The following is a 26,601-nucleotide window of genomic DNA, read 5'->3' on the forward strand; positions in this document are numbered from 1 at the left end:
AGCAACGCAATACGTTAGGCACACACCGCTGCTTCAAATAATGTTGGCCATTCCAAACTGCAACGGGTAATGCGTCATATGCAATGAGACAGAATGATCATTGCTTGGCTCGTCTTTCTGCTAAATATGAATGTATCTATGAGGAATGGTGCTAGCCAGCTAATAACTGAGTGACCTGAAAAACGTTTGTTTTAGATATATATATATCTAGTGCATGCAGCCTTGTTATTGGAATCCAACGCTTCTGTTGATTTAAAGTTTATCCTAATCCTCTGTTTGCATCAAGAACAATCATAAAATGGCTTTAGGGGAAACTTTCGTTCGGTACTTATACCTTTTTGTTGGGAACATTCTGAATATCGCACGCAACACAGGTAGTTGTTAACAATCGCTCATGGGCCTGTAGTTCGACGGAGAGTCGAGTACCGGACTAATTAAATGAGCGTATATAATGAATTTCACGCAGAGAGTAGGAGGCACTAGTATAGGGAACTCGAATAACACAAAATAAGAAGAAGCATCAGAATAGATCTGCAGAGAATAGAAACACCCTCACAAAGTAACTTTGTTACCATGGCACAGGAGTCCCATGCACGGCTGTCGAAATTCGTCCTTAATTTTTTATACCAAAATCCTAATTCACCTGAACAAAAGAAACTCAACCAAACAGAAACTGCAAACCTTAACCAGAGTCCGGTTAGCGACAAGCATCATCAGATTTAATCGTAGACAACCTTCAGCTCAAGAATAACAGCTGAATGTCAGGGCTAAGCGACAGTGCAGGTACAGCAGAAGCTTTACTACTTAGATATTGCATACGTTACTGCGGAAGCTATCTCCATACACGACCATCATCTGAAGTAATTTTGTTTTTAAATGCGCTAGCTCTAATAGAAGGTTAGCCTCTTTTTCAAAATGTGTTTCTTCAGTTTTCCAAGGTTTCCTTCAATATTTTGATATCATACGGATTTCTTGGCACCCGAAGAAGACTCTTATGGGGCGATGCATTCATAGAGCCATCTGCGAACTTCTTGTTTTGCGTCGCTTGCCCCTGCATCACAGTCCACAGCCTAACTTTATGGAGCAAGGTTATGACAATAAAGCTAGCATAAACGAGTTTTCCACATATAAGACCCTTCCAGGCTGTGAAAGTAATTTGGAATTTGATCCAAATCATTAAGTCGTTTTCAGGCGTTTAGGACGTTTATTTCTTGACCCAACTTGAAGAGTTGCCTATGTGCAAAAATTATTTTGGTTTTCCCTATAAGCAACGACACCTTCTAGCAATAGCACACCAGCACAGCCACTTGTCAAAGGTGACCTACTTTGAGTAATCGACTCAGCTATTTTTATTGCTTCCCAAATGCATAAAGGCGATCTATAGCAGTGTAACGGCTACTTTTTAACTACACGGAACCGTTCCTGAACGTTCATGTCATTTTAGTACTTATTAAAGAGCTCTTGCAGCTAGCTCATCGGCTTCTTGCAGTTGTGAGGCCTAAATTAAGACCTTCAGGTTCAGCGCGCGCTCGGCTCGGCTTTAACTTGCCATTTACTTCTTTTAGATATAACACGCAACTCTTTTTGTCCCAGCTGCTGTTTTCCCATCGGGAATGTGGTCCAAAAGGTAACGCGAGATATTCAGTTTTTTATTATATAGAATATTACAATTGACTAATAAAATGCGATGGCAGAGTAGTCTAAAGACAAAGCCTGTCAAAATAGTCTAGTAAATGAAAAATAAAAAAAAGCTTAAAGGTTGCTCTAATTAGTAAAATAAAATAAAATACACGATAAGTTCACAGCATCTCTTGCTATCACCGACGATCGAAAACTTCATGAATCAAACTTCCAAATATTGCGCTTTTTAGCGCACTGGCTGTGCGTAGAAGTAATAGCTCTAGAACCAGTCTTAACAGTGTAAGGTTCTCTGCCAGGGTCGTAGGAAACGCTAAAGGTCAGTCAAAAAAAAAACCGCGGAAACTTTCGTATGTTAGCGCTACTCGCACTGGATGTCTGGGATGCAGTCATTACCTCGATGCTGACAGACCGACACATTCGACCGGGACTACCTAAAAGGGAGCGGGCCCCAACCATCCTAGTAGCAAAATCTCAGTGCTTTATAGTCATAGAGTTGAGGTTCTCACCTCGTGCCTTGCTGGAGACAAAGTCATTGTTTCGCCCAGTGATACAGCTTGTGGTGGCGTATGTATGACCAAGTAACGAGGAGTGCACACTGCCCTTCCTTGTCGGCTGACCCTCCCTCTGGCACTCTAATCATCGTGATTGGAGACTTTAATACGCGCTTAGATCAATATGATCACTGCCTGTACGTTAGCCCTACGGTGCATGATGGTGAAGTATCAGCCTCAGCAGAATATAAACTTTTGTTGGTCTCGCAGGTATCTATAACTCGTATCTAACTATAACTCGCTCGTATCTATAATTTCGTTATAGATATCTTTGAAGCGAACGCGAGTAAGAAGAAAATCAAATAAATCGAAGAAAATCTCTCTCTGTTTAAGAGAAGACGGCTTCAAGCATACCTTTTTCTCAAATTTCTAAAGATTTCTTCTCAACTATCGCTTGCTCCGAGGAATAAACCTTTATTACCGCATATAGATGACACGGCGAAACTTCTTGGAGAGGCTTATGAGTTTGCCGCAGTATTAAACTCGACACGTATGTATGGCACCATATCGTCGATACCGTGCAATGCTGCCAGCCGCCAAATAGCTTGGTTTCTGTAGATTTTGTTATGTCGTATTAGCCCATCAATGGTCATCGACCATTTCGCCGAAGTGTCCTCATCTACTGACGTCGAGCCTCACGAGATTTTATTGCTCAGCGCAGGGTGAGACGAACAGGCAACAGGTAATGACGAACTGTTAGGCTAGGAATTATCAGTCCTAAAAGCAATTCAAACGCTTGAGAACCTACGCTTACGGTCAGCAAATGGTCCGGACAGAATGAACACCTCAAGGCCACCGCAGGGCTTGCGCCTTGCTGGATCACTTTGTTTAACGAATATCTTTGCTGCGAACTGCTTCCTCCTCAATGGCGGGGTGCAACGTTCATTGTCGTCCGCAAAGGCAAAGTCGGCCGAAGTCGATCTTCGTCGTGGCGTGGGATCGGAAAGGAAAACATTTGTCATAAGCTTTTCTCATATCTATAAGCAAGAAAACTCAACGCTTTTGTAAAGAGCGTGAACGCGATAGCAAAGGGAAGAACGAGTTCAAACAGGATTGTTCTAACAAAACAGAACGCAGGATCCTAAAGCAAACTTTAAGAAGTCCTCGGCAACATACCTATATGATGTTTATGAATTTCAAAGCAGCTTTTGACCTTAGCTTTAGTCCACTACTCAAAATCGTCATATATATATATAATCTTGGACATCAAATTTATTATACCAAATTTTCATAAGTGCATATTTTTGAATGCAACCTAGTAAACTTGAATAAATTAGTTTGATTGATTAAATAAAACAATATTTAGCAATATGCCCATTATTAGCTTTATTGCGGCAAAACCATGGAGCGTATCCTAAGTTACATTCTGCATCCACTCATGGAATAGGCGCAAATCATAACCCTTAACGGAGCCGTACATTTAGGGTGAGTTAGAAATAACTTAATACAGGTCAATAACTTACTTTGATTTCTCTGCTTGGATAGAGGAGGGCACGGCGATGTACACAAGGACCAGATTACTGTGATGATTTAAAGCTATGAAATACAACATTTGTTTATTATTTGTTTATTAACGTTGATTCTACTGCCTAAGCCTATTGTATTATGCAGCGCTAACTGATGTTGTGAAACGGCCAGGTATGCCTTGGTTGTTTATATAAATGTGTCGTAATAATGGTAGTGCACGTATAAGCACGTGCCTACACTTCGTATGCTTTTAACTTATCATTGCTAAAATTACGATCGTATGTGATTGAGCCCAACAACGACAAGTACCAGGTTGCATCATAATCTATGGATATATAGTTAACTGTTTTTGGGATGAAACTCATTTTTTCCGGGCCCCTGTTCATTAACATGCTGTTTTATTGCCATGGCTTAATCGCCATTCGTGATGATTTAGTGGTAATATGTCTGCTTTGGGGACACGTGTGGGATATACATTAGGACGGAAAAGACCTATAATTAGTTTTGTGCCGGAAGCCAGTCAACTGACGCGATGCCAAATTTCAGCTCTGGACGTAAAATTCTAAGCTGATTTTAGAGTTCCTTATTAATATTAAAAGCGACTTAGTGTTATAAAGCAGTAATGTATCGCGCGCTGAATATTATCTTGTGCTAGATGTATTCGCAAATCCGATGTCGCAACGTATCTGTTCATACATTGTGTTTTTATCTACGCATTTATCTGTGTGCGTGTCTAGGCGCCTGTACTTGGCATGCGACGTCAAGCCACGATGTGTCCGATAGGCACAGCTTGAACGTGTGCTTACGAATGGGATGATTAAGTACACACGATAGTCTCCCTGAAGCACAACCATTCTGGCTTTGGGAATTAACCCACAAAGGTTAATCACATTGTGAATAGCTGTGACATAGCCACACGACATACAGACGAAATGCCTAGCCTAGAAGTTGCTTGTACTATTTTATTCTAGCTGTAGGTACTTTTGTTGAGCATGCAACTACGCGTAGACGTTAGCCGGCACGAAGACTTATCTTCATTATTATTTCTCCTTTTTATCCATTTCTTCACCTCGGCTCGCTCCATTGGCAGCGATGATCCTTTACAGTATTGTACATTGCGGATGCGCTATAGGGCAACAACGGCGATGTCGGATTGTCGAAATGACTTCGAGCCACACGAAATCTCTGAGGACTTTTATTGTTGAGGACAAGCGATCCACGAAATAAATCGGGATTCTGAGCAGGGTTCGCGATGTATTTCCCTCTCGATTTCTCCCTACTTCCATTTTCTTTCGCCATCTCCTCAGAGCTTTGGTGGTCCGCCAGTGGCGTGCAACGTTGTGTAAGTTCTGCATAGTTTCCCATTGGTTTGCAGCTACGGCGGCGCTATTAGTGCTCGGACGAATGTAGTGAAATCCGTTGAGGTTTGCTAGTGGCTCCCTGACGGATTCTGATCCAGCACAGTTCTCTTTGGATCCACACGCCCCAAATACCCGGGCCTGTTTCTTACCAAAAGGACGCAGGTTAGCTAAAGCGACACTACGACAACCAAACTAATACGGACAACAAAATTTTTCCCGCTATCGCATTTTTACGCTCCGAATTTCAAATGTTCGCGCTTAGAGGACATTCTCGCTGAGGCAGCTTTCTCTTTTGGTGTCAGTTCCCCGTCTGAACATTCCCATTCAGAACAGCTGACTTGGAGCTGCCGATTTCATATGCTGCTTCCGCACTGCATATTTCCATTTGCACTTTTGTCTTCTCTGACTTCTCGTATGTTCAACGAAAAGGCAAGCTTATATATTATACAGCACTAGAAAGAATGAGTGAGAAAGCCATGGACTGCATACATACGGCCGCATACAAATTGTAACAATGTATCGAACAAGCCATCAGCAGGTTACCAAGCGACAGGTTGGCGACCTTACATATACGACATACAGCTAATGAAATAAAATTCTGTAGATATTCTTTATATGGTGTTACTACGATTTGTGGCCCCAATTCAAAGCTGGAAAAAGAGAAGCTGATGTAGTGCGAAAAGCAAGAAATTAGTTAGAGAACAAATCGATGGAGAAAATTTAAAAAAATGACATATTCTGGAGGGAAAACAAATATCTTCTGTCTATGGTGGACCACTATCTAATTTTTCCTTTGACGATGACGAGTCGGAACACCGATAGTTGTTCCGTTAACTGATTACTTCCTTCCCACGGTGGGTAGCCCGTTATCCTACTTCCTTGATTTCCATATCTCATTTTTGCTTTTGCTTTTTCTCGGTGAATGCACCGTCTCTGATCCCGACTTGGTCTTCGTCTCAATGTTGGTGCCCCCAAGACACACATTAGACTCTATAGATGCAAGTTATGATGCACGATGCAGCGGCAATTGAAAGAAGAGCGTGGTGCGTGAACGCTACCCATGCAACGAGCTACTACTACGAAAGTGAAGAGCGGTGGCTCAGAAAAGAGGTGACTCGCTAAAAGAAGGAGGACGAAAGAAAGAAGGAGTATAGGAGATGACAACGCGCCCGGCACATTTTCGTGAAGAAAGTGGAAAGATTCTCTGCTGGTGCCACGGCCATCGCTGCCAGTGTCATCTGAAGGAAGAGTGCTAAAAAAACTGAGAAAAAGGCCACCCCGTTTCTTCCTCACCGACATAGTCCCTCTCTGATAGCCGAGCAGGCGGCGACGGTAGCGGTGGTATAGCTGGCAAACGTTGCCGCCGAACAGATTCTTGCTCCGCCCTTCTTTCCTTTCGGCTTAGTGATGGCGGTTCGGCTAGTAGTAGCAGTCGTAGTCTATTGGTAGTCGAAGATATTTTTGCAGCTGGTGGCGTCTTCAACGGCACTAGCAGCAGCAGTTGTACGTAGTAATAATAGATCTACACTGCTATTCTATTCGTTCTATTCGCTCATCGTCATTCATTTGCTCGCTTCAGTGAATGTTTGATCTGGCGTTGCCTTGCCCCGCTTGCCCCATTCACTTGCCCATCTGCTCGTTCCGTTTTTTGCCGACAGTCAGGGGTGCGTACGGGGGTTGCTTGGGGGTCGTCGGCTACGCGTTTGCTCTACATTGATGTATGTCCATTAAATGAAGGAAACGAAACGGTACCTACTACGCCTAAAGCTAAACTGGGCCTATATACCTACCCTTTTTGCTCACCAGCGACTAGATAGAAAGAACACGGTTTAGCGAGGACAGGTCAGGAGAAGCTACGCTATTGTGATGGTCGTGGTAGCGCGATTATTGCAACACGACAGCGGACTGTCGGTGCTACACCGTAAGCTGCAATAAACTCCAGCACGGTACTATCGATGGATGGAAGAACGGGAGAATGACTACTTGGTTTTTCGACCTAGATACTAACGCGTATAGTGGACTCCATTGCAAAGAAACTAGGAAGAAGCTTGGAGAACATATCAGCAAAGCTTGGAATATCATCGTTGGGACACCTCACATCGAATACCTCTGACCTTCGGAGGACAATCATTTACAAGTACAATACCGTTTAGAGAAAAGGAGGCTCTTAGAGCAGTGTAGTAACATGATAAAGAGCTACAAAAACAAGTTTCGCCGCAATCTACTCTTGTGCGCTCATGCTTAGGGTAGGAATCAAAGGAAAAAAGAATTAAGTAATAAAGCGTTACATACAGGTTGATAGTGCTTTGTTGGGAATCTGCAGTGATGGAAATAAAAAGCTTCATTTCTGTAGGCGAATATGATAACAATACAAATCAGCATCTTAGGCAGGAACAGTGAAATGTACTAGAGACCTCACTCATAACTGGGCGGAAACATAATGTGTTGGATGCATCTTTGCTTCATTCGCTTCAGCATCCGATGGAACTATTATAATATGCGCGCATCCCTGTTGTAGCTTCGAACGTAAAATAATATATTAATTCAGTGTTACGTTTTTGACTTTTAAACAAAACCCATATTTCCTTATACGTTTAGCCAATATACTCATAAAACCCACATCTTTTAGAATCACATTATCCAAAGTTCGAGGCTTTTATACACTATATGGCACTATTATACGTGTTATGAATATTACATCAAGATACCACCGTACCTTGATTGAGATTTTGCGTGGGATAATTACTGCAAAAAGTCGTGCATCCAAATCAGTTTGCTGAATCTGGGAGGGAAACAGAAATTAGAAGTTAAGTGAAATAGAGCTTGAGCAATTAAATTTCTAAATATAAATTGTGAACCCTACTGGAATATGCCGCGATGTTCAGACACGCTTTGCCCCATTGAAAATCAAACTTGATAATAATGCTTCATAAGGTCTGCAAGGCAACGACAATAGATAATCTGGATACCCACTTTCGAGCGGCCATATACTCCACAATCTACTGTCTGGGAGCGTTTTTTCGGCGGAGGAGCCAAAATCAACCCTAGCTGCTAAGCTGTAGGAGCAAGCTATCCGCTATTTTTCGTTCATGTTCAAGGTTTTCGAGGATGTAGAAAAATTTAAGTTAGTAACAATTTGAAATCCCAACAAAAGTCTTGAGACCTCCCTATCTATAATTGTGACGGCGAGTAAAAAATAATTGCTTTATTAAATTATAAGAAAAAAATTAAATTTAAAAAAGTTACATACTTTCAGAAAAAATATGATCATTAAATTAGATTTGAAATAGTGATAAAAATTTTTACCTAGTTAAAAGGACGACATCAAATTCAATATTTTATATAAGTTAACACCCACGCTAATATTCAAGCAATAATGAATCACTTGGTCATAAAAATACTAAACGAGCACGAGTATTTTTGGCAAAATGTGCACAGCGTTGCTATACACAAACGCGTACTTCATTGAAATTTTGTTTTTCAATGAGCCATGTTACTAGCTTTATAAAAGCTGGTTCCCCATATACGCGCTGCATTGTGAACTAATACCAAGTCATTTGCTTGAACCATAGTCGATGGTATCTCCTGGCATGCAGAATACTATTGTTCTTGCCTAGTCAACCAGCCAGATAAATAGCTCTAGTCGGGAGTCCTAGATGTTAATCCACGTAAGAGTTTTTTTGGATCCTGGAGCTTTTCCCATTCATCAATATAGATTAGCTTCCGAGTTTTCATTGCGCCCCTTCGAGGAACGATAGAAGTGATTATAAAGAAGAATATTGTATTGATAGAACAGAGGCTGCTGAATAAAGCCTCAAACCCGCTGAGTGCTAATTTTTTGTTGCCGCCATTAATGTTTGACATGAAAGCATATGTACCCGCTTCATTGAAGCAGCGTTTATTATTAGCCTTTATATTTACATATATAAACATATTAAGTTAAGCTCATGTTTTTGCCTCTGTATAACCTATATCTCTAGTAGCACTTTTCCGCTAATTTAGCTCGCACATGGAGTATTAAGACTCTACGTACTAAGATTCTTCTGCTTCGACCGCTTTCTAGAATTGTGGATACAAGTGCACGTAGCGAATTTGCGTATTGTTGTTTTAGGGAGTCTTCTTTATCGATTATATTTAGAAATGCGCATCGAAATATAGCCTTATATGTCGACGACGCCTTTATTTTCGATATTAGTCGCTGTAACGTCTGCCGTCGTTCGATACGGCTACCACGTAAGTGCGCGCGCGGCGCCAATCCATGCGCGTCCCTGTGGTTAAGTTTGCTATTGCTGTCACCACTATCAACATGTAATCCTTTGTCTTCTTTCGTAGCACTGTTTTCCCTTTCTGTATAGTCTAGTCTAGTCTATGGGCCGAATATTCTGATAGTTTCCGAAGCTCCTCGTCGTCGTCAAACGTGAATATGCCGTCGGAGTGGGTGTAGAAATGTCAGCGGCTGTCCCTATGGACGCTGTCGCCAGAGTTTTCGTTTTTGCCTTAAACGGGATTTTTGCCAAAATTTAATATCGGAAAACATATCGTGTATTGTTTCCTTAGCGTTTATGCGTGCTTACCTCCTGGATGAGTGCGGGAACTGCTTCTGCAAATACCTCGGGCAGAACCGCCTCCGGATACGACGAGGGAAGCTATGGTGGAGGAGCTTTAGCGCCATTCCTGACTGGATTTGTTCACCCTACAACCGCTGCTTCTTTTGCTGCTAAACCAAATCAAATAGTATTTGGAAGTTTTCAAATTCTGCTGTAAGAGTACTTCTCATAGAGAGCTATTGAAAGGGTACGCTCTTCGCCGGTAAGATGCGCGGTCGATTCTCTCTGGTGAATCCTCGCCTCGTCCCGTGTGTAGAAGTAAGTATCCCGTTGGTGCTCGTCGATGCGGTTGTGAGCTGAGGCCAGAACGAAGCAGGCCGCTGGCGAAGCAATCCAAAAAAACCTACTCAGCCAGGTTCAACACCAATATGGAGGTCGTCAACTATTAGTGATTACAACAACGATATTTCCGGTTTGCATTTAAACAGTAGAGATCATGTTGGTACTGGAACATGTAGAATGATGGATTTGTCTCCAATATACCTTTGCTGCTACTGCTATTGATATTTCCTTCATTCCTGGGAAGGAAACGCTGTTGCGTATTCCTCTACTCAGTTCAACAGCCTACATGTAGGTAATGAAAGCAAACAGTTTCCATAGTGAATTCATCACATCAAAGCAACTAAATGTTTCGACCATGTAGGTTTGTGTGCCCAGTCCTGATAATGTATGTGATTATAGGCATTTTAAAGACAAGAGGTATTTTCTTTATCAATGAATGGTGCATACTTTTATCAACTGTCCAAGAGAGCACAAACAGTCCGGTACCCCGAATACCAGCGTGTTTAGATACAGCGTACTGGATTTCGGCTGGACTGACTATTTTTAAACGATAATAAAAAATCTTATAAACATCTTATCTTAGAAGATTAAGGTGGTACGGCGTGCAAACTCGCGCTGTCTAGTGAGCTTTAGGTGTACCGCTCCATCCACTATCAATCATATCATGTCATTAACCGGAAAACGCGTGGTTTCTCCTCTCTTCTTAGCTCGGATTCAAGAGCAACGTCTAGGATCTTGCACACTATAGTATCTCCACGCCTGGCTGGCTGGCTGGCTGGCTGGTGGTGTCCGTTTTAGTTTATTAAATGATCTTCGAGTATTGACTGTCCCCCCTTGCCTGCATATCTCATTCTTCCCAATCCGTTAACCTTAGTTCGTATAATACGTTCGATAGCCGCCTAATACAGTTACTAAATTGTTCATTAACTAAGTACATTCGGCTAACATATATCGTATGGAAACTTTCGCGTCATTTTCTACCATGTCTTACTGTCAGGTAACCAGCGTGCGTGACGTATTATTTACGACTGAAAGATGTTGAGGTTAGTTTTATGTGAGGTTAACTTGATAACTCACTTAGGCAGGCATTACCTTTTCACTGTTTTGGCAAAGCACCAAGTACGCGCTTTTACTAAGGATTTTTTTTCTGACGTCTATTTAAATTCTGTATGTTGCGTTTTGTGTAATCACGGCTTCTCTAACTTACTTAGCTGTCTCTAATTTTCTCTATTAAACTTGATCTGGAAAACATTTCCAAGTGGTTATACCGGTGTCGTTCCGCAAATCGGAAATCAAACAAAAAAATTGTTTACTCTGCATTTGAAGATGCTTAAACTGGAACATCTTAACAGTTTGCCCTATAGCGTATTTTTTTCCCTTATCCTAAAAACCGACCCAACACGATTGGGTTTCATTAATTACGATACCATACTAATCAACAGTGCATTGAAGATACGTGTAGGTTTTTCTTGAACTTTCTGCAAGTATTTCGCCTTGAGTTAAGTACTATGAATACAAACTAGAGCTCTGACACTCTACAGTAATTCGTTGATTAACGCAAACGCATTCCCTTTTGCATGCGTGATTGCGCCGAAACACACCAAGGGAATCAGTGGATTCTCCTTTTTGCCTAACACACATATGCCACATCCACCCAGGCATGTTCCCACCTGCTGCAGTTTTTAACGTTGTTCGTCTCAGCCCATCGCTTCCAACAGGTGTTTGCCATGTAAGTCCGGCTCGTCCTGCGCTGATTGGGCTAGCAACAATGCAGTAAAGTCTCTAGCCACAGTCCCAGTTTCGGTACGGTTTATTTTCGTTTATCCCTAATATGCGACAGCTTAGCTTGGTCAGTCTCAGCTGGGTTTGGCTGGATTCGTTCACTCCGTATTTCTCACTGGCCAACAGCATGAACAGATATCGATAAAAGCTACAGCAGTGAACGATTGGCCGACTACTACAGTTCCTTCGAGATGTCCATGACACGTTACACGCGCTTGTCCGGCCGCTTATTTTTGGAAATGGTCCCGAAGGACAACAAAGAAAGCGACGACAGAACGGTCTTACCAATTACATTGGAGGATATAAGCTCGTGTTACCGTATTACTACAACTGCTACTAATACAAGACTACTAACAGGAGAACAGTGCAGGGCCATATTACCAGGGGACTCGCTCGGCTTCCGTATCGTTTGTTCGCTTGCTGTGTTGCGGTTACGAAGGTGATAATGGTAGAGCAAACTGTCCTGCCGTCCAATACTCGTGATTGCCGTATCCCTTATTTGAATACTAGGTAAGGGAGGATAAACAGCGCGTACTGAGACAATGAAAGGGATGTGAAGAATAAACTAGGAGGGGCGAATACGTAGCGGGTCGTTTGTTGCGTCCAGCAGAATCAATCACCACGTATCACAGTGCATCACATGAGAGGTACTCAGCTCTTCTGTGAGGTGTTTAATATCATCTCCATTAGCGGTTGGCACTAGTAACAGCAGTAAGAAAATGGACCTGAAGTGGCAGTCCCAATCTCCACTTTTAGTACACAAACAAAACCTGTCGTTCCATAAAGAAAATACCGGTAATAGAATTTCTATTACTTTACACCCCTTATTTATGTCGTATTCCGGATCTCAGATAGCAGAAAAACAAAGCTTGTAAGTGGTTTTATGGTACACCGCTACAAAGCGCACGCGTACATTTTGCGAGCTTCCTGTTTCATCTAAGTTACGCCTTCGCATTGCTGATACCAGCTAATACATTAAAGTACAAGCGGCTTTGACTGCAGAAAGAGTCACGTAGGATATACGGATCTTCGGTCTTCGCCTACATATTCAAACAACGAAAATAGCAGCAATGTCGCCAGAAAGACAAAAGAGTAGGGATATATCGAAAGAATAGCTAAACAAGCTTGCATTGGAGACAGAATCATGTGAACGAACGACTAGCTGTCTCGATATAGAGAGAGAGGTGGTTGGCAAGCGTGCCCCAAGACAAAACCTGGATGAAAGAAAATAGCTAAAGGGAATACGGGGGAAGAGAAGGGAGCTAAAGTAGAGCAGAGTGCAAGGCGAGCCCGGACAGAAACATCGAAGAGGCCACAGACAGAAAATGCCAAAGGAGATAACGAGTATATGGAATGCTTTCGGAAAGCTCCGTTTTTAGGGGCAACGGAGAATATAGAGTCGGAAAAAAAAGCATGCCTATGTGGCCGCAAGACTCGAAAGGATGTTGTAGTTTGTGGGGGACACCGGATAAGATCTCTTAGTGGATAATGGACCATGGGGAGAAATTTGGCGCCAGTCAGTTTTTGATGGTGCTTTTCTTTTGCTCTTCACAAGTCTAGTGGCTTTTCACAACCGGGCACCTCTTTCATTTTCCTTTTCCCTGCATGGAATAGTGAGTTGGTGGATACTCAGAGGAATACACGCTCGCGAATGTCCTGACTGGCTGGAAGATAGAAAACGGCCACCGGCTGAGCAACGGTAGCCAGCTCAAGCAACGTTACAAGTATTCGGAACAAGCAACAGCACAACAACCGGTAAGAGTAGCGAAGAAATACGAAATAGCTTGAATTCGTCGTTTGTGCGTATTTACAGAAAGCTCTACTAGCAAAACAAGCAACCTGTTTAGCCGTCTACTGAGCGGAGCGAAGAGAACAAACGGATCAGGTGCTGAAGTTGCCTATCGGTTAGCCAGGCCGGTTTGTGATAGAGGTATGGTGCAAGCAGCCTAATACTGTTTCTGTTGCAACTTCGTAGTTGCTTAAGAAAGGAAAGCCTTCAACCGTAGCGCAGGTCGATGGCTAGTTCTGCATCTAGCTTTGCCGTCACCTCTACTATAGCAGCGGCTGTACAACGAAGGCATGCCGTCCGTTCTGTCCGACAACTCGAGTTGTGCATGACCAGCAACTACTGCTAGCCCCTAATAGGCGGCGGAGGCCACTTCTACTACAAAGTAATACGGTACGTGAACCACGGCAAAAAGGCGAAGGAAAGCGTCGAATGAAGCAATTGCCTGATTGGTGGCTATTCCGTCTCCGGCGGCCGAACCTGGCCAGATGACCGGATTATAGTGCTACTACATTGCCTTCAGTCATCGTGCCGTCATACTCTCCTCGGATTCTATTTATCGCTGTTGTATGGCCAACAAGACAGTCCTTTATAACCGAACTCCGCTATCCGTAGCCAGCAGGGCCTGCTTCGTCGTTCGCTCTCGCCGCGCGCTTCTGTTTTGCACTTTTCCCGTTTCTTTTGCGTGAAACGATTTTATAGGGACATAGAATCTAGCAAGTAACATGCATCTATCATATGTCCTATCATTATTGAATTCCCCACTCGCTCTCGTCTTTTTCACGCTCGTCCTCCATCCTATCTCCCTTTAGGCTGTATAGAAATGTTGCGCCCGCTGTACAGTGCTTTCAATATGGCATCTATCGGACAAACGCCGTTATTGTTGGATCGACGGGGCCGCCTGGGATTTTCTCATGTTGTGCATTACAAGGCAGTTGTTCCTCACAGTCAGCTGCGTTATACCGCGTACGTTCGAAGCCTCGAGGCCATCTTTGAGAAGTTTCATTTCATCAGTCTATCCAAAACATTGCTGGCCGTGTCATACACGTGGAACAGCCCCATATGGCTAAGCCTATTAATCGCCTACAATTTTGACTGCGAAAATATTCACGTAATTTTATCGGTACATACAGTTGAGGGTAGGACGATACTAAAATATCTCTATTTTCTATTGTTCTGTAATCCTCGGGCCGTGGCCATACGTTCCATTGTCGATCATTTATTTGTAACACCAAAACTTAAGCAAAATGAAGTAATTCCAATCTATATATATATATATATAACAACAACTGAAAAGTTCGTATTAGGGCAATCTAACTTCATTGATAACTAATTTTGTCTTGTTATTGTAAATCAGTAGTACATGCTGCTATGACGACCGTGCTTAGATAGGCAACAGCTGTATCTGAGTTCCTTTCGTTATATCACAGATTTGTTCGTCGATATCGTTGTAAAGTATGTAACAAATCGGCATTGAACCCGAAAATTCCGTCATATTGGAACCAATATATTATGTAATACATGACCAAGTGTTATGTAAATGTCAAATAAACGGTGTGTCGAAATACGTATAGAAAAAGATAAGATCGTTAGTTAGAGGCTGACAGCACATCAGCTAGCGGCTAAAGCTTTTTGTATCCCTCGCGCCGAAACTAACCGCTATTTATTTATTCTTCTTCTGTGTAGTTGTGCGCTTTGCAATTTGGTGAGCTAACAATCTAATGGTCCTTACTACGGTGCCCAACCGGCCACCACCGTAACGGCCAGTTCTCATCGTTACGGTCCTTTAGGAGGTTGCCATTTGCACCTAACCGTCAAGCCTCCTTCTGCGGGCACTAGTCTTTCCCTGCTAGGCTCTTCTGACCACAAAAACCAGAACCTGACACCGCTATAGGTAATAACAATTGCAACAAGTGTAGTCTGCCTCTCAATGAAATTAGCGTAAAAAGTAAATGTAAAAAAGTGCCATACTGCATAGCGTTTTGCACAATAATTGTTATGTTATTATATTGTAATAAATAAAAATAGTCACGTCCCTTCTCGCATAATTTTTCAGTTTATATTTTATTTACATGTTTCAGGATTTCTCGTTTACATTTTTTTTTACCGCGTCTTACAACAAAGAGCAAAATCTGAGACTGACGATAAGCAGCAAACAAAAGCATGTTAACAATATTCGTTAGCAATAACGAACACTTTGAACATCGTTATCGCTAAAGCAATTAGTTAGAATTTCTGATGGAATAATACCTTTTGACATTTTCAAAGCAGTGCTGTATATGTTACCTGCATAGAGTAGTCTGTGCAAACTGAAAAGGTCTGCGGATTTAGCCAAACATTGCTTTTAGAACAGTGTTCTAAGAATTTGAACCCTACAAGATATTTCTAAATAGTCACCTTCTTAGATGGAAAGTGAATAGGACAGCATGTGGCAGTAGAAGGTCCTAATAAACAAGGGTTCCTTCAGTGCCGCGATAATAGCATAGCAGCCAGACGCCTGAGCTGTTGAGTTAGTCTTACATTTGATAGCTGTTTAGAGACGTATCATCAAGTATTTAGTAATGTGGAGCAACAAAGACAACACGTAAAATGCGCCATATATCGATGACTCTTCGGGGCGAATCGAACCGTACGAGTCCCGCCTTATCGGCATTAACAACCGGACTAAATGGTCTAAAATTTTAATGGTCTCTTCCGTATGCTCAAGAGCAGCTCGCTAGTCGCCGATATCGCTAGTAGGCTGAAAGCGGATAAGCGTAAAGGTGTACTCCAGATTTGAAACAGGTTGAAACTCAACAAAGACGATGAGCGTTACCTTTGACCGAGAACCTACTTTTAAGGTGTCCCAGTATCTTACTCCTCGCACGCGGACTAAACACGTAACCTGTTGTTTTGCAAAGAAGTATGCTGCCAGTCAATCGAATATTTTCAGGAAGATCGAGTGACTTACGCAGTTAAGGGCAGCCATCACATCCAGAAGCATCAGAAAACAGATCTGCTTATTTTCAATGGCGTAGGTGACCCCCTGCCTATAGGATACTAATGCCAGCTTAGTCAATCGATACCTCCGAAAACCGAGTTGAAAAAACAGGTAACTAAATGAGAAAAACTTAGCATTTTCAGGATATTTACGAAATCTGCTAATCTCTAGCGTTCTGAAAACATCGGGCAAATATTTTACTAGAGATTGTAGATGGTTGTTAGTATGCTTCTTCACTCTTAACTAGATTAACAACCTTCGTGGCTTCCAGTCTAGTAAAAAAGAGCCACTGTCAATCGATAGTTAGCTATACCGGCTACAGGGCAAGAGAGTGTGATTGTGGCATTTTCGGAATTCTGTTCGGAACATTAGCAGCTCCGCATACCCATCCAACTTTCATACTTCCTAGAACTATCTGAACTTCGATCTGCCAATCGATGTCACCTCTACCCAAACATCAGTATAAATGTTAAAGGAAGTAAGTATTGGAACTAACAATTTCAGAGTGGATACTAAGCTCATTTGAGGATTCTGGTGGTGATATCTTGAGTCGAGAACGAACACTGGACCTCTTGAATATTACGAGTAAGATTTTTATTTTATTATTTATCTAATCTGATCCATTTGAGGTATATAGCTTAAACGGGTATGTCAGATTAGAGCGGGTACTAATGCCTTTTTCATTGCATGTTTACTACCTTTCACTATCGTCAGACAAACCCCCATCTAAATTTCACCTAGTTGCGGTAACAAAAAAGAAGAGATACAACTGACTCTTCTTGTCTATTATTTTCTAAAATGCTAGAAAAATTTGCTTAACTTCAATTTACGTACTAGATATCTCTGCGAATCATTTTTCTATAATACAAAAATCTAAAAATTAACTCCTTTTTTACCTTTGAAATAGCTTTCTGTGGTGTGTATGATAATCTAACCGTGAACTGTGAGCGTCCAAACGTTTGTCCGAATTTGTAAATGTGGCAAAAACCCTTAATTGAATTTCTATTATTATTGCTAGTCACCTAGAGTGAATCTTACATTGAAAAATAGTGCTAGGAAAAACATATTCATTTCCTAGTTATGTAAATATTTTGTTGAATTTTTCCTCTGAGTCCTTGGTTGGATTAAGTTTAACTCTTAAGCTTGTGTGTAGATAAACGCAGCTCTATCATATTTTATATTTAGTTTGACTCTGCAGATTTTCTGTTTTATTTATGTCCTTAGTGTTATCACAGATTTACATAGAACAACATGTGAACACCGTTAAAAACGACGTTCAGACATCCCAAAGAAAGAACCTCCCAAAAATCCGTCTACGACGTCGATAACGCTGAGGTGAGTAAACTGAGTCAACTCACAAAAACCATTTTTCAACCAATACTTCAGTTCTATCGCGGTTAGTATTTTGTTAGGACTATCTGTGGGTTTTTTCTTGTCGATCTCCATATGAAGGCGAGAGCTAAGGTTCTCATCTCACTGTCCAAATTCTGTTCAGCAGTAAACTATTATCTATTTTTCTGATAGTTCACTCATCCTACTCCTCTAGGTTTTTGTCGCTGTTTCTCCTATATATATATATGTCACGCAATATCGTCTCTTACGTCACATATTTTTGACACATTTATCCAAACGTATAGTTATATCCTATTATTTTTATTATTATATACATATATATATATATATATATATATATACATTATTTTTAGTTTTTAGTAATCTTTTTCAGGGGTCGTCGAATTAAAACTATATTGGCTGTTCTCAGAACTGAATGAAGTTATGCTACCGATGCCCACCAAGTTTAATGCACACATAATTTCGAATCATAAATTCACTTTACATTTTGGATACTGTATCTGTTATCTATACAAGATGAATAATTTCCCTAAGAATTCCCACGGCTAATTAGTTCATTTACCATGCATTTAAGTTCTAAAAAGAACTTATCACTCTTAATTACTCTCTATAGAAACTTTTGTATACAAATAAGCCTTCAAGTTAACGTCTAAAGTTTTATAAGTCATTCTGAAGGCGATCCTTTCCTTTCTGAGCGTATATTTCAAAAAAGAGAGACGAATAAGTGTAGCAGAACTTGTTAAAACGTGCGTCGTTTAGAAATGTGTCAAAAAAGATATATGCACAGCCATTGCGAAAGAATAAATGTTGCCAGTCTCTTTACTAACACAAAATTTTTCGTTAGATGCTTGTTTGATTTAAGTACTTACGGATGCTTTGATTAAAAAAGCGATGTATAATAAACTACGTAGAAGCGTTCGTTAATCACCAGATTGAGAAGGGCTGAGGTATCGGCGGTAACTTGAAAAAGATGACACCCATGCTCCAACAACAGCAGACTTCGATCTTCGACAGCCTGCTCAGTTCCTGTGAGTCATTCCCCAACAGCAGATCTTTTACATTAGCGACTATCTCTTAATAGCTTTATTTCAGATTAGTTGTACTCTTCCACTCAACCCATTTCATTCGGACCGTCTAATCCCAGAGTGCGTCGTTCGCCCACATGTCTCATATGTACCTTTTCTTTAGCTCCATTCGCATTTTACGTAAATAAAGACGATAGGTCGCCTCAAGTAGACTTCTCGGTGCAGTTGTCACATCATCTCTTTTCAATAGTCACGGTTGAACGATCAGTGCTTTCTCGAAGGATAAAAGTTACTTATAGATAAAACAATCTGTTTGTTTATCAAGCACACTTACGTTTGGTCACTCGGGTCTCTCCATTGCTGCTTATCTCGTAGTTCCCAGTTCAGGTCTATATACGGCTAACTGCCCTCTCACTTGCTGTGCCTAATTTAACCAAGCAAACTGAAATCAAGGACCTTCATTGCTCTTCAGGCTGCCAGCTCAGTTCGCAGCATAGGTAGGCGCATTGTATTCGGCCAGATGTATTATTCAAACAACTTAGCTTTTTGTCACGACTGAACTAAAGGACTCCGATAGAGGAAGTCGTCAACATAGCGGATGGCAATCCTAATATGATATAGTACGATCTGATATTCTTCAGTCTCTATGTGTTATACAGTAGCCAAGTGGGAACGTCGTGTAACTGTCAGAGAATTCAATAGTTAGGTCCAAGACGACATATCGTAGTCCTTAATTTACGATTATTACAGTCACTGTTGCTTATTCCTCTGAAGCTACTTTCGGTTCACTCTGAAATCTTTTCCATTCACAGTGAAGTAGAGAGCACTTTTTATACTGAAGTCACAGTTATCTAATCGTGCAATTGAACTCTGTTAAAACATTATATATACATAAAAGGGCTTAACTTTAAGTCCTTTTCCGTCGAGGATATATTACATAATGTGTCTACCATTGATGCATGCTGACGTGTAGCTTAAAACGGCAAAACAATATCTTAATTAGCGTTTCGCTAGTAGACTCGCGCCGCATACGCTAATTTGCCTGGCCTAGTTGTAGGATACTTTTAACAACTGCCCATAACTGAGTAATAATTGCTTCATTCTCTATCTTCATACCGACCGCCAGAGGAAGCAGTGCCATGTTTAGCCGAACGCTACTTCGACTGCTGCTTACGTTGATACCTTTACGCCGGTAAGTTCCTCCCTGACATCAACTTCTACCTGCCAATAAGCAACGCTATCGGAAAGACAATACATTTCTACTCTGTTATATTAGGTTCTCAACCAGCATCGGCTCTGACCCAATTATACACCGGTTATTGGAGGGACTCGTGAAAGAGCTATTGACAGACACTCAGATCGATTCGAAATGCTATAGGTTCTATGCTGTTGTCCTTCATACAGTCAAATGAACTCATAAAACAGACTTCTACGGCAATAAATTTGTAAATAGAAAGTGTCATCGTAACATAGTGATTACCAATACTATCTAATCATAGTATTAAGTATATCCGGTGCGTTTTTTTCTTTCTGTCTCATCAGAGCTATGTGTCGGAGAGCGGAACTGGTAGACGTGACCCTTCAAACGGGATGCCTTGTATCGAAGAGACGGGTTAATGAACTAAGATACAGGCTTATTTGTCTTGCAAACATAATAAGAGAAGGTATGAAATCGTTCAAAGTTCATACCTTTGTGCTTATTAGCCGTGAAAAAACTATGGAACAACTGAAATAAAATGTTCTTTGATAAAATATTTGTTGAAGATACGCACGGCGCGCATCCATTAAAGGATCATGTTGAAATAACCCGATATGATCTTTTTTTGTAAAAATGTCTCTTTTGAGTAGAAGGTGTGTACGTGAAACTACTAGGAGGGTTTACAGGATCAAAAATACCCAGGTCTACTCAGTCCTAGTTAAAAAAGATGGCTCCAAAATATTGTTAGGATCATTTGCCGGAAGGGTAGACGTTATAGAGGTCAAAATTCTATTAGGCAGCGAAGTGTTTTTTTCATAAGTTACAGGAAAACGTATTAAATCCAATAAAAAAAAGGTAGAGCGAAAGTTACTGAGAGACCAATCTGACAACGCTTCAGAAACAGTGAACTATTACTTGAGAATGTCAAAAAAACAATTTTGTTTCAGTGGATCCTAAAGTGGATCAGATTAACCAACACTTTGTTTCTATTGATAAAAGAGTGACAAGTGCTCAGCAGTTCAAACATTTCCTAAATCTTACAACATTCAGTTACCAAAAAGCCCTTTATTCAGGTAAAATTTCAACCGCGATCGGAAACAAAATCAAATCAGGTTATCGTCACAATCGTAAGGCAAGTTCATCGTGACCTTTATAAAAAGACATACCGGCAAAACTGTAGCATAAATTTATTCATTGTATATATGCCACCGTGGGACTTGAAAAGAGATGCAGCTATGTTTCGTTCTTCGGAGATTTAAATAAAGCATTTTATACGATTTACTTTGAACGATTAACCAAGAAAAAAACGCAGAATTCTTCGGTTGATCTTGTAAATTTATCAAGCAGTTTTATGAACACAGTGGCAGCCATGCAATAACCGTCCGCTACGGTGACCTTTAAGACAATGTCTTAAATACTTAATTATCCTGCTTTACATAAATCATCTAATACCCTATTTAGATCAACTAGCTTCAAGCATGCTCTGGTGTCGCTAGTTTTTCTGTCCATATATTCTATATAACTAAGGTAGGATAATCTAGAGTTTGTATCATATACTAGGTATGTACTCCCCTTACGTGGAGGATAACTGCATAGGGTATTCGAGATAATTAAGGGCTCGGCTTTTAAAGCCATTTATTGTAGAGTGTTGGAACCGCTACCTTTGGTGCCGGAAGAAAGCTAAATATTTTTAGGCCAAAAACATCAACTCGTCGTGACGGGTGTGGGGAGCTCCTTCTTCGTCGTTATCGTCTTCGAGCCGGATGACCTCTTAATGAAGCTATGAACTTCCGTGTTTACTCTTCACTCTTCAAGCGGAATGAACGACATAGTGATTAGATTGAGAGGGCCTGATGATTTTCTAAAGGAGTGCGAAAAACAAATTCTGACGATTCTGAAGTTTTTGCCTCAGATACTAATTGTTTTTTGAGGCGAAAGCATGTTTTGAGATCTGTTGCTGTTTTTTTTTGTATCTGTTGTACTTCCGGCCATTAGCAAACACATTGTACAAACATTTAGAGGTGCGTTGCTATAATTAGTTTTATTATTTAAATCGGGTCACGATAGAAATGGTACTTGGTATTCTTAAATAACTTGATACAATTTATGTTTTCATAGCAATTTGTAGCCATACTTTCGGGTACTCTGTCAAAAAAAAGTATAGGATGTCGTCCTTTTCTTTAACCCACACTGTCGTTTAATTTACATTAGAATACATTGTTGTGTCCCGGTTTGTTCAACCTCTTTCTTTTCCTTCAAAATTAAGGCACATTTATCTAACATAGATGCGTTCTTACGTTATCACGCCACAGATCCTTGCATCTTTTGCAAAGACGCAATTCTATTATCAATGAACAATATTAAACGCTATTATTAATATTGGGCTATCGAAAAAGTATTGATCTCTTTTCTGATTAGACGGCTTAAAAATCACAGGTCTCAGGTAGTATGGGTTACGGAGAACTGGCATTTAAAAGTTGAGATTCTGCACCGATAGGTACATATTGTTTAAATGTCTTTATTTAGACTTAAGATAGAGCAGTTTGAAGATGATATTATATTATATAAAATGTATAAAAATTATACAAAAAAAAACCATGACAGTATTACGATAAAGGCACAAATGCTGCCTAGATTTGTAAAAAAAATTCATGCCGGTTATTGTCAAGATGCGTTAGCGAGGAAAGCGGCCCAAAAGTGGACATTTCGATGTGAAGGATACTTCTCGAAAGTATCCATAAATTACAAAAAAATGATGAGGTTATTGCAAGAGTTGAGTACCCATGCTATCGCCAATCCGTGCCATCAAATAATTCCAGATGGTTTACTTAATCGTATTCCTCTGTGCGAAACTCTACAGTAACGCAACAAAATTGACCCATTTTTAAAATGGTTGACCAATGTAATGAAAAGTATCTCATAAACGAGAACAATGTGCAAGCGAAAAACATGTGCTCCACCATTCGTGGCAAAACCCCGAAAAGGTGACACTATGCGTTTAACATATCCTTACAAGTTGCTGTCGCTCAGTACAACAATTAGTTAACTCCTCTACCATAAACAACTAACAACAAGCCAGCGAAAAAAAAACTAATGAACAACAAAGGCGTCTTCTGTCACCACCAGGATCCCAAACCACATAATCTTCAGCTACCCGACAAAAAGAAGAACCTCAAAAGGAAATTTTAACGTATCCGCCGTATAGCCCAGACTTTGCACTGTCAGCCGGTTATCCGATTCAGTCCCTGGAGAATTTCCCTAATGATATCAATTTAGTTTCAGCGGAAAGATGCAAAAATTACCTGTTACTCTATTCTGAAACCGTAAAGGTGGGATTATGGTGTCACCAAAGAAACTATGATAGAACGATTCCTTATTTTGAGATAAGGAAAAAATACTTGCTTGAATGTTGGCCAAAGACGATCAATACTTTGGCGGAACATTATGACGTGCATTAAAATTAAAGACATACATTTTATATGATGACAAAAATTCCAGTTTAAATTGCGGTCAACTTGCGTCAGAAATTACGTTTACCACAAACAGATGATGTCGCGGTATGTTATTCCTGCAAAAGGAATCTTTTTTGGATAGGCATAGACAGAAAGTTGATTCGAAACGTTCCGTGTATGCATGATAGGGCGTAACCAATTAAAAGTTTAACTTCTTCCAATATTATACAGCTGTGAAAAATGTAACTTAGCCTTAAGGGCATTGTAGACATCAGACTAAGATAGATCGACTAAATGCTACATTTGACATGTCTCTTAATCGGAAATGCTATGCACCTTTTTGCTTGCATTTGCACATATAGAATATTTTGCTAATATAATGTGTTTTTTTGTCTTGCTTCACAAGTTTTATTGAACTTGTCAACTTCACGAATTAGATCCAAGTTATTAAGCGACACTTCGGACATGCTTCAGAGCATACCGCACTGGAGATTTTGTAGATCATTTTGAAAAAAAAACCTAAAACCTAGCGATGCGAAACGCCTTTTAGATTGTGCAGATTGGTATGTTTGCTTTCCGCGACCAATAGTCTGTCGCCTGTTTTCGAGGCCGCAGCTGACTAGAGAGCTGGTTCCCGCATAAGTTATTCTGCATTTTAAGTTTTCCTCATTGTCAAGGCAGAACGTTCGTGTCCTGCTGAATTCGATAATCGGAAAGGGCTGTTATACTCTTTTATCAAGTTATGCCAAACTCGACTTGCTTTCCAAAGAATAATAATTGCGCGTGCCAGCTCAGGCCGCCTAGTGGACGTGATCAACGTAAGTGGGAGCTAGACGATCGTTTTAAAGCTCATAGACATAAATATCGCATTTATCTTCATCGAAATAAAACAGTGTTAATTCAACATTGGTTGTTTCTACTATACTCCAAAAAGATACAATTTAAGCTGACCTCTCTATATTGCATTATTTGCCGCACATTTAGACATACTTTGTCCAAAAAAAATGATTGAATGAATGTTCGCTTTATCAACACGGCTCTCATCTCTTCCAGTCTTTTTTTGAAAAGAACTACTGACAACTTCGTTTGGTACGGTCCTAAAAGGACCTATATGGTTTTACTAGTCAATAAGGAATTCATCGACAAGCAAATTGTAATCCGTAGCTCTTAAATGCTGCTAGCTTATTAGACTTAACCCCTTGGATCCCACCCTTTTCTCTTTGTTCAAATCTAGCAAGCCTTTGTACAGGTCTGCGGTACACATAAGTCATTTGTATTAGAAGAAAACCTTTAAATTGTTAATTAAATAAGAAGCAAAACAAGAAAGAAAAACTAATCCAAAATTGAAAAACGCTTGCGAGACAAATAAAGATGGATCATCATAACCACTCATTTTTTTTTCTTTACAGGCTTTTGAGTTCAGCTTGCTTTTATTAAAAGGGCTGCAAAAACATTTTCTATTGCTCCGTTTATCGACAAATGCGTCCGACTCCCTAGCATGACGGCAGGACTCTAGACTGTAGCCTATCATTTGTCTCTGAATCTGCCGGCAATTTGGCTACATGCTGTACATGTTTATCGCCGGATTACTCCAATTAGCTACCTAGATTGCTAGCAATTGGAGAAGAGCGTCCCGTCAGTGGTATCATTTCATGAGCTCGTTGCGCTAACGCAAGCCAGCCCGCTCATACAAAACTCATTGTTGGAAGCTTTGTAGTCAACAAAAACATCAACGACCATAGCCGGGAGACGCGATCCTGTCAGTAACACTGCAAGTAGATGGTTGCGAGGACGAGCCTGGACGAGAAGCCTGGAGAAAGGCCTGGACGAGCGGTTTTCGAGCAATGCCACCGACAGATAGATGTTCAAAACTTCGAAACACTGCATTTCGTGCGTGTAGCAACGGCATTTTTTCCAACCTCGTCCTTTTCGTTTGTTCCGACACCACCTCTCCTCCCGTCGTCTCCCATGGCTTCCTGTACGAACTTTTTGCGGAAGAAGATCCAGAACCTCTGCTACAGTCCTAGCATGACCATCCTACAAGTCATCCTCACATGGCAATACGCTTATATTGGTTGGAAGACCCTGCGGCGAGACTTCACGGGTATTTAGCAACAGTCGACAGAGGAGATAGCTGTTGCAAAGTATCAATTTGCCATTGGCAACTCATTTAGCTCAAAAGCTCGGACCAGGTTCTCTGCATGGTTGGCCGGTTTAGTCGAGCGAACTAGATGAGATCTGGGTGATTTTATAAATGAAAGTGGTTTTTCTTTTTTGCATTTCCTTTAACCTTTTCGCTGCGTTCATCGTAGCTCATAAAATTCACTCTCAAAATTGAAGGAAAGTTGGTTGGCTGCTTCGCAGCTTATCCAGCGTGCAGAGAAGATTGTCAAGCTTTCATTCTGTTCAGGCTGCCTGCCTTCTGTCTTTGTGTGCGTGCAGGGAAGAGCTTCAATGCAGTGAGGCAAACTTCGAGAATAGTGAAGTCAAGTAAAAATCATAAATAGTAATAATGAGGCTACCGCGGACGAGCACCAGTGTACCACCGGTGTACAACCGGGAAGTGCAAGTGCGAACCGGGTGTGGAAATTGTGGATTGGAATACGCAGATTTTGCACTGATGTTAGCTCACCGTCGTACTGCCCCCGTTAGCGCTCATGAGCATGGACGTCTTCTCCAACGGCTGTTAATCTCTGCTTCGAGCGGCGCATGGTTTTCCACAATTGACGGCTGCGAGAATCTATCCCTAACGCTCGACGCAGACAAATGGAGCGCGATCGTTTGACCGGCCGCCTCCTTTCCAACACTCTCACCAGCTTTCACTACTATACGCTAAGTTTCCCTAAGTTCACCCTACTCAAAAGGCTCTCCCTTCTCCTTCAAATCCACCTTTTTCCCCTTAGTCCCTCACAACGGTACGATTGTGCACCTGCCTCGCAGTTGGATGGTGGATGTCGGTTACATGGAAATAACAGACTGAGGGCGGATGACTCGGAGCCAGCGGGGTAACGAGACCGCGGCACGACCGAAAATCTCAAAGTTCTCACCCGGCCATAGTGTAACAAATTTTTACCCGAAACTAGCGGAAGTCACTGCTTGCCAAAGTCATCCCTACT

General features: G+C 41.0%; 1 long non-coding RNA gene across 4 annotated transcripts; it reads left to right on the forward strand.

Moving 5' to 3' along the window:
- Window positions 1-15,660: 15,660 nt before the first annotated feature.
- On the forward strand, window positions 15,661-25,031 carry LOC111254012 (uncharacterized). 4 transcript variants are annotated; one of them, XR_015319076.1, is made up of 7 exons: window positions 15,661-16,568; window positions 16,962-17,042; window positions 17,682-17,792; window positions 18,655-18,838; window positions 19,962-20,027; window positions 20,378-20,499; window positions 24,895-25,031. It is a non-coding gene; the product is annotated as an uncharacterized LOC111254012 (long non-coding RNA). The 4 variants fall into 4 exon arrangements; XR_002674887.2 differs by lacking the exon at window positions 24,895-25,031 and adding an exon at window positions 19,161-19,332 and having other exon boundaries at window positions 15,666-16,568; window positions 20,378-21,480; XR_002674885.2 differs by lacking the exon at window positions 24,895-25,031 and adding an exon at window positions 19,211-19,332 and having other exon boundaries at window positions 15,669-16,568; window positions 20,378-21,478.
- The last annotated feature ends 1,570 nt before the right edge of the window (window positions 25,032-26,601 follow it).

Source organism: Varroa destructor, unplaced genomic scaffold (genome assembly GCF_002443255.2).
Source record: "Varroa destructor unplaced genomic scaffold, Vdes_3.0 BEIS01000001.1, whole genome shotgun sequence".
NCBI lineage: Eukaryota > Metazoa > Arthropoda > Arachnida > Mesostigmata > Varroidae > Varroa > Varroa destructor.